The sequence below is a fragment of the Poecilia reticulata genome, chromosome 17 (genome assembly GCF_904066995.2).
Source record: "Poecilia reticulata chromosome 17, P_reticulata-male-v2, whole genome shotgun sequence".
Classification (NCBI taxonomy): Eukaryota; Metazoa; Chordata; class Actinopteri; order Cyprinodontiformes; family Poeciliidae; genus Poecilia; species Poecilia reticulata.
Window position 1 is genome coordinate 3,467,485 of NC_088846.1, and position 9,346 is coordinate 3,476,830.

Sequence of the window (9,346 nt, forward strand, 5' to 3'; positions counted from 1 at the left end):
GGATTTCTGACCTGTCCCTGCATGGTTCTGTTTACAGTACAAATAATAAGTGCAGTCTGACCGGAGTTCCTGAGGTGTGTCTGAGGAGCTGCTTTGTTAAGCTGCAGGTTTGAGTTTCGACTGTTTCAGTGCATTGTGAAGGTTGTCAAAGGTGTTCCACAATGCTGCTGTAGATTTATTGTGTCATGCCCACCGCATGAGATTCTTATATTATATTATATATCATATTAATATGTCTCTTGTTTTGTATTTGGCTAGAGGAGAACTCATTAAACTTTAAAGAAGTTGAAACTGTTAAGATGCCACTCAGGTTTACATGTGTGAAAGCAGATGCGCAAATACTTTGGTCCAAACTGTCTGTAGTTTCACTTAAATGAGTTTTTGTGACATTAAAAAGGAAATACACATCTGCAGGTTCTCATGTCCTGAAAAAATAATTAGAGGACTTTGTAAACTTGAAATAAGACAAAAAAATTACCCATAAGTAACTTTACAGGAAAATATGGGAGCTTGTTTTAAGTCAGTAATTCATTGATGAAAAAGTATTAGATCAATTGGCAGAATATTTCACTAAGAAAAATGTCTTGTCATAAGTAAAATAATTTGCCAGTGGAACTAATACTTCTTCAATACTAAAGAATTGTTGACTATAAAAAAAGCTCCTATTGCTAAAAGTTACTTTTTAGTTATATTTCAAATGCATTAGAATATCTACACTAGAAACTAGACTGAAACACTTTGAAAGACTTTGTTTTTGCTGTGCTCTGCTGTTACTGAATGATTCCTGAAATTGGCCTGTCAAACTTGTTCTGTGAAAATAGAAAACTTTAAAGTTCTGAAGTCAAAGTGGGCATCTAATGGGAGGGCGTACAGGGTGAAGATGAGTGGCATGAGGTTAACTGGAAGAATCTGAATACTTTTGGTTTTGTATGTCTTCTTATATGTGTAATAAATAGTTACTTGGGGTTATTCTTGGTGTTTCACAAGGGAAGGTCATTGCTGCTAAACCATGGTATATCAAAGTCTTCATTGTGAATACTGTAACCATAGACTTTCTCTTTAAATAATATTTTAATGCAAAGATTACGCTGCTTCTAAGGTTAATGAAACTTCTTTTACATGAATAGTTGTTACAAATGCCATTGGAATGCAGAAGACAACATTTTTGCTTCCAGCCTTACACAGACCAGCCGTTAGATGGTAGACTAATCTCTAGGTGAGTAAAGTCAGGACTCTTACAGCAGGTAAGATGTTCGAAACATGTCAATAGAATCCCATAAAAAAACCATATAAATCATCTCTCAGAATGATTTGATTTTTTGTTTATTTATCTAAAAAAAACATCACTGAGATCCTACTTGTCCTGAATTGGTGGAGATGAGGTGAGGATTGACACAGGCAGACCCAGGATGACAAAAGTAGGAGGTTTAACAATGAAAATCCACAAGGTTACAGAAAACTCGAGCAGCACAACGACCATGACTGACGCAGACAAAGACAGTGACATACGACGAGGAACAAAGGACTCTTCTTTTATAAGAATTTTTAGATATCAAATCAATTAATCAGTCAACTTTATTTAGATGTGGTCACAGGGAGGCCAGTCAGCTTTTTCGTGTCATTATAGATGTAACATGATTTAAAATGGGCAAGTGCTCAATACTTTAAAATATTGAAAACTATAAAAAGAGAAGAAACCAAACTGGTTTTATAATGCTTAGTTTTACATCTGGGGATCAGATATCCAAAGTCCAAATGGGAGATATGTTATCTTAATTGTGCTTGTTGTTCTTCAGTTTCCTGTTTGTTAGCACAAACTTGAGTTTGTGCTAACAAAGAACTGAGGATTACAAAATTCCCCCTGGGGAGTTTTTGAATCTTTATATTACAATTTGCATAAAGTTCTTTGTCATGATTCTCAGTAATTATTATTGAAAACAATGTATGCTAATATATTATATACTACTTTAAGTCATTCCAAAGGTGGAAATTAACAACAACAAAAAACAAATACTTGGAGCAGAGCGCCTTTGCCTATATTTTACAAGATTGATGTTTTCTCTGTGCATTGTTGTTGATCAAATAAGATTTCCTCAAAGGTTCTTAGTGGTTCCTACAGATGAAGAGTGAATGAGAGAAAAAATACCCACATCTCTCTATTTTCCGCTTTCTTGCGTACTTTTGGCCAGAACTGTGACTTCCTCTGAGTGGCCTGGAAAGAGAAACATGTCAGAGGTTTTCCCCTCCTCTGATGGCTGGCATGTTGTGGTTTCATGATGCTGATCTGTTAGGCTTCAGTTACAGACATGAGTTCAGGTGTTTTACTAATAATACTGAGATCTCAGTTTCTAGAGTTGTAGAATTTCTAAGCAGCTGCTTTCAAGGAAGCATCTACCACTTTCATGTTTCGTTTCCTGGGTTTGGTCTTCCCTCAGACGGTTCTAGCCTTCACCAGACGGACAAAATCTTTGCTTGTGGTGACAGTTTTCATTTTATCAATCTTATCAGCTAAAGATTAGATCAACTCTAAACAGTAGACAACAGAATTCACTTTAGATGGTTGAAAGGACAGATAACGTGATGTGCTTACAAAATTCTTCTGTTTTGCTTTTTCCTTCCTCTTACATGTTTCCCATCAAGCAAATTTTAAAATAATAAAGCAACTTTAGTAAATACAGCAAGTAGTATGATTTCATTAATGAACCATAATACATAAAAAAAATTAAATAAAATTCCCTTCTCACCCTCCGTGGGTGGTCTCTTTCATCCTCTGAGCTCAGGTCCTCTACCGGAGACCTGGGAGCTTGAGGTTCTCCTCCAGTATCTTGGCTGTGTCTAGAACTGGACATTTCTGGACTGAGATGTCTGATGTTGTTCCTGGGATCTGTTTGAGCCACTGCTCCAGTTTGGGGGTATGTGTGTGTGTGTTGATAAATACATATGTTGATAAATCTTAATTTAGTCTGTTTAATTCTTATTAATTACTTATTTTATTAATTTCAAAGAGAAATTATTGTTTGAAATGAATAAAAACCTGACCTGATTGGGAAAAATGGATGTCAGTTTTGTATTCAGCGGTGCAACTTAGTCCTAATTCAGTTGAAAAAACAGACAGCTTCCAAAAAATCTTTTGTTTCTAACCCAGTGTCAGCAAAAAGTGGAGCTTTTGAGTGGATGTTGCATAAAACTACCTGCGCCTTTTAGATAAACAGCAACAAGAGTGGGGTGAATTTTGTGTGCCAAGTGACTCCAGAAAGAATTATGTCAAAACAGGTTCCCCGAATAGTCAGGTGCCCCGAAGAAGGAAAAAAAGAGGAATAATGTGACAGAAACAGATTAGTATAACTTTAAATTGGCTGCTCATGTAGAAATCTACATGAGCAGCCAATTTGTCTGAATTATAATAATTCTGTAAAGCAGAGTGGGCTCAGCAGTGCTGCAGCAGACTTCACCACTTATAACAAACACTTGATGATTGCTACTGCTGCCATGGAGCAACAAATAGTTAAATATTAGGATCTAGAATTTAAAATACTTTGTTTGCCATTAATGTAATGACATTCAACTCTGGGTTCAAGTAAAGCCTTTAAGTCAGTGGTCCCCAAAGTCGGACCTCGAGGGCCGGCATCCTGCATGTTTTAGTTCTCTCCATGCTGGTAGTATAAACCTTTTCAGCAGGTCAATGTTCTTCTTAGGCCTTCTATGGAGCCATCATTTGATCCAGGTGTGCTAAACCAGGGAGAGAACTAAAACATGCAGGATGCCGGCCCTCCAGGACCAACTTTGGGGACCACTGCTTTAAGTGTTACTTCTCATGTCTCACTCAGGTTAATGGCTTCATTTGTTTTCATGAAGTCACCTCTCAGCCAGAGTAAAACATGTGGCTCACTGCTGACATTGTTAATTAGCCACCTTTCCTTTGCTGTTATCCTCCTGAGCAGAGGCTGGCTGCAGTGCATCTGGGAACAAAGTGACTGTATAAGGGGACATGGTGAAGGATGTGCTGTGGTCATGTGAATTCAGCTGAGAGGTGTGCCAGTTTCCTCTGAAATGCTGTTGGTTTCGACCTGACTCAGACCACATTACTCTGATTTAACCTTTTGAAATAAACGACACCAACGCTGGAGGACAGGCGATTCAACAGAGTCTGCTTCAGCAATAAATGTCTGAAGTTAAAGGTATATTCACTTAAATATCCAGCATGTCCCATTCAGTAGTGTGGTGATCTGTGTTTTCTGTGGTTTTTCTGTGTTTATTAGTGCTGTTCCCCTGTGAGTCTCTGTGCCGTCCTGTCCTGATTGTTCCCAGGTGTCTCATTCCTGTGATTACCCTACCTGTGTATTTAAGTCCACCTGTGTCCTTTGTTCCTCGTCGTATGTCACTGTCTTTGTCTGCGTCAGTCATGGTCGTTGTGCTGAAGAAGTATTAGGTCCACTGGCAAATTATTTTACTTATGACAAGACATTTTTCTTAGTGAAATATTCTGCCAATTGATCTAATACTTTTTCATCAATGAATTACTGACTTAAAACAAGCTCCCATATTTTCCTGTAAAGTTACTTATGGGTAATTTTTTGTCTTATTTCAAGTTTACAAAGATATTTACACCAAAAACTAAACCAATAATACTTAGCAATAAGTTGTGTTGTTGCAGTGCAGTTCAGTTTTTATGAGTAGAGGCAAGAAAAAGCTCTTAGCCTCATGACACTCTACCTCATTCTGCAGTGGTTCAATAGTCTGCTGTCTGTTCACTAAAACGGATCGAAGACAATTTTAGGACATCAGAAAATTCCAGCTCTGGTCAGAGCAGGTTTATCATCATAACCTAAAACACTAAATAAAAAGTTATGATCAGTAATAGTCTGCCTGCTACTAATTGTGTGTTTGTGTCTCATAAAGTCAGTCCCTCACATTCTCCTCAGTCCTTCTCGGTAGTAAAGACAGAGTTATTCACTGTTATTGACTTATTGCTATTCTGGTTTATGAGAAAATCAATTTGCAGATGAAACCTGATCCACCAGGATGTAATCTCGGTGTTCCGGCTCCTAAATGGAGCAGCAAACAGGACGAACTCATGCAGCAGGAGCACATCCACAAACCAAACACACACTGAAGCTGAAACACACACTGAATCAGAGACTAATCAGAAACACGTTGGACCAAATTTATTCTAGATTTAGCATAATTTTTTATTCAGCCAGGACATGGAGACAGGCACATCTGGAAAGATATGCATCTGTTTAAATTTGATTAAAAAACATGTCTTGTCAAACAATATGTTGCTTATTTATTCTCAATAATCTATTGACAAATCTTTACAGGCATTACAGCACTGAAACCCAAGTGGTTTGATCGCTTTATGCATTTAGGGTTAATACTCCTGATAAAAACCAGACCCTCGTCTGTATCCTTTGGTTTTTACTGCTTTTTTAGCCAGTTTTTTTTTCTTTTTTTTTTGTCTCTTTTTGTCTTAAGCCTTCTTTCATACAATAAACTAATAAAACACTACGTATGTTTCACCTTGCCTGCCTATGTGAGCCCCGGTCATCAGCACATGGCGGCGGTGGGAGGAGTGTGTCCAGTAACCAAACCTCTGCGTTATCCATCTCTGTCCTTGTGTCTGCCAGCCTGCCTGCTGCTGGTCAGATGGCTAGGTGGTGCCGGTGCATGGCAGCCACTGTCTGTCTGTCTGTCCGTCTGTCCGTTCGCCCGCCCGCCCGCTCACTTGCTCGCTCCAGGGCAGTGAGCGAGCGAGCCTGAACATGGTAAATGTTCAGGCCATTTACCATCAGTACCCACTGCAGGTCAGCTGACACTCCAAGCTGGATGCTATTGTGTTGCAGAGAAATCACATGCTGGTCCAATGATTGAGCTCATTTTACTTTGAGCTCTGGTGTCTGATTTACAAAACACCTTGTCTTACACAACAGTAAGAAGGCAACAGCTTTGGTTCCTGTGCAAACCAAGTCTCTCACACACGCAAACTGTGATTGTATGACAAGCAAATGTGAAAAATACATATGGAAGATTATGTATAAGGCAATTTATGAATACATGGGAATTTTATAAAAGTACTTAATAACTGAACTAGATGAACGTCAGACACGTGGGGATCATTTTACATGAATCCCCAAGCAGGCAACATGTCCGACCTGCAGCAACAGTTGCTGTTTTTTCTGTTCCACATATTTACACAGATCATAACATGAGCTAAATAAGTAGGATTATTGTTTCTGACTGAAGGATGAATTAGAGTTAGGTCTAGATTTATATTTTACAGTTTGTAGCTTTAGAAAGTAACATACACATAAAGAATGTGGGAAGTTATAATAATAATGAAAATAGAAAAAGTCACATTGGACTAGAACAGTACCTTCAAAAATAATCCAGACCACTTAAATGTTTCACATTGTCATTCTAGAAAACCTGCTCAGCCCATTGGTAGGGGGCGCTATGGCATGGCAGTCCACCAGCAGCCCAGCATGTTTTGGTTAAAAATGTTAAAAATTAAAAAAAAATTTGAGTTGCAGAAACAAGCATCATAATTTGGAATTAACTGGGTGAGACCAATGTGACAGTGCAGGAATGTCACAGTTGGTGCCCAACTTCCCCAGAAGCCTAGCTCAATCCTCCATCCTGTCACCATTACTGGTGTTCAAAATGCCGACAGGTCCTTCTGAATAAATTAGCATATTGTGATAAAGTTCATTATTTTCCATAACGTAATGATAAAAATTAAACTGTCATATATTTTAGATTCATTGCACACCAACTGAAATATTTCAGGTTTTTTATTGTTTTAATACTGGTGATTTTGTCATACAGCTCATGAAAACCCAAAATCCCTGTCTCAAAAAATCTACATATCATGAAAATGTTCTCTGAACAAGCAGTTAACCTAATCATCTGAATCAACGAAGTAACTCTAAACACCTGCAAACGATTCCTGAGGCTTTTAAAAACTCCCAGCCTGGTTAATTACTCAAAACCGCAAACATGGGTAAGACTGCTGACCAGACTGCTGTCCAGAAGGCCATCACTGACACCCTCAAGCAAGAGGGTGAGACACAGAAAGAAATTTCTGAACGAATGGGCTGTTCCCAGAGTGCTGTACCAAGGCACCTCAGTGGGAAGTCTGTGGGAAGGAAAACGTGTGGCAGGAAACGCTGCACAACAAAAAGAGGTGACTGGACCCTGAGGAAGATTGTGGAGAAGAGCCAATTCCAGACCTTGGGGGAAGCAGTGGACTGAGTCAGGAGTAGAAACATCCAGAGCCACCGTGCACAGGCTACAGGTGCTGCATTCCCCAGGTCAAGCCACTTTTGAACCAGAAACGGCGGCAGAAGTGCCTGACCTGGGCTACAGAGAAGCAGCACTGGACTGTTGCTCAGTGGTCCAAAGTACTTTTTTCGGATGAAAGCTAATTTTGCATGTCATTCGGAAATCAAGGTGCCAGAGTCTGGAGGAAGACTGGGGAGAAGGAAATGCCAAAAGGCCAGAAGTCCAGTGTCAAGTGTCAAGTACCCAGAGTCAGTGATGGTCTGAGGAGCCATGTCAGCTGCTGGTGTTGGTCCACTGTGTTTTATCAAGGGCAGGGTCAATGCAGCAGCTATCAGGAGGTTTTGGAGCACTTCATGCTTCCATCTGCTGAAAAGCTTTATGGAGATGAAGATTTCATTTTTCAGCACAACCTGGAACCTGCTCACAGTGCCAAAACCACTGGTATCACTGACCCATGGTATTACTGTGCTCAATTGGCCTGCCAACTCTCCTGACCTGAACCCCATAGAGAATCTGTGGGATATTGTGAAGAGAAAGTTGAGAGACGCAAGACCCAAAACTCTGGATGAGCTTAAGGCTATCGAAGCATCTTGGGCTCCATAACACCTCAGCAGAGCCACAGGCTGATTACCTCCATGCCACGACGCACTGAAGCAGTCATTTGTGCAAAAGGATTCCTGACCAATTATTGAGTGCATAACTGAACATAATTATTTGAAGGTTGACTTTTTTGGTATTAAAACACTTTTATTTTATTGGTCGGATGAAATATGCAGATTTTTTGAGACAGGGATTTTGAGTTTTCATGAGCTGTATGCTAAAATCATCAGTATTAAAACAATAAAAGACCTGAAATATTTCAGTTGGTGTGCAATGTATATAAAATATATGAAATAATTAACTTTATCACAATATGCTATTTTTTTTTAGAAGGACCTGTATATAAAATGAACAAATGATTTCCCCCTGGTGGGATAAGCATCATTATATATTTCATAATATGTTGGTCATGTTACACTATGTTTTTATGCTTATGAGCTCTCACCAATTTAACTTCTCAGAAACACACCCAAGGTTAGATATTGTTTTCTGCAGCTGCTCAGAGACAGAGTGTCTCTGGTGCTTGGCAATTTTATTTCCCACAACAGGGTTAAACCAACACAACAGTTTGTATAACTGCAAACTGAAAATAATTTGTGCATGTTTTTCCAAATTGCCTGTCATGGATTTGAATCCAACCCTCTTAACTCTGATACGTCCACATAAAATCCAGTGAAGATGGAGAGAAAAAACTTCTGCAAACCCACCAGGACACATTTCTCCACCTATTCTCACCGGCCAGGCAAGGAAGGGATTGAATCAGATAATTAGTTACAGAGTTTGTGGTAACTCTGGAGGAACTACAGAGATCTGCAGCTCTGGTGAAGTAATTTGTTCACAGATCATCTGTTAGTCACACAATCCACAAATCTGGCATTCATTAGAAACCTAATACTGAAAGAAGTTTGTCACAGATTGTGTGACAAACTGTAAACATCTGAACACAGGACCAAGTAGTTTTTTTTTGTTGTTTTTTTTACCTGACGTTTTCCCACCCAAATCCCAAATAAAGGCATTAAGGTCTCAAACTGTGCCAAAACTGTTTATTTTGAGTCTTAAACAAATAAATTGATCCATTATGTAATGTCATCTGAGCAGTACAGATATCCTGAACATCAATCCAAACACAGTTTGGATTAAAATTGCAGAAATGTTTTTGAAAACAATTTCACAACCAGGTACAACTTTGTGTTGGTCTATGGCACAAAATCACAGTTAATTACATTGAGGTTTCTGGATATAATGTGACAAAATGTGAATAAAGTGGTTTGAATACTTTTATCCATGGATACAAGAAGTCGTTAAAACATCTAACTTGAAACTCCTTCAATTAACCACTGAGAGAACAGAGACTGAGATTCAAGAAAGGGCCTTACTTTTGTTATTAGACGCCTCCAAAGGCCTTTCAGTTTAACTCCGTAACTCAATTTATGCCTCTGCTCTTTTTCCAAAAGTCTATAAAAAG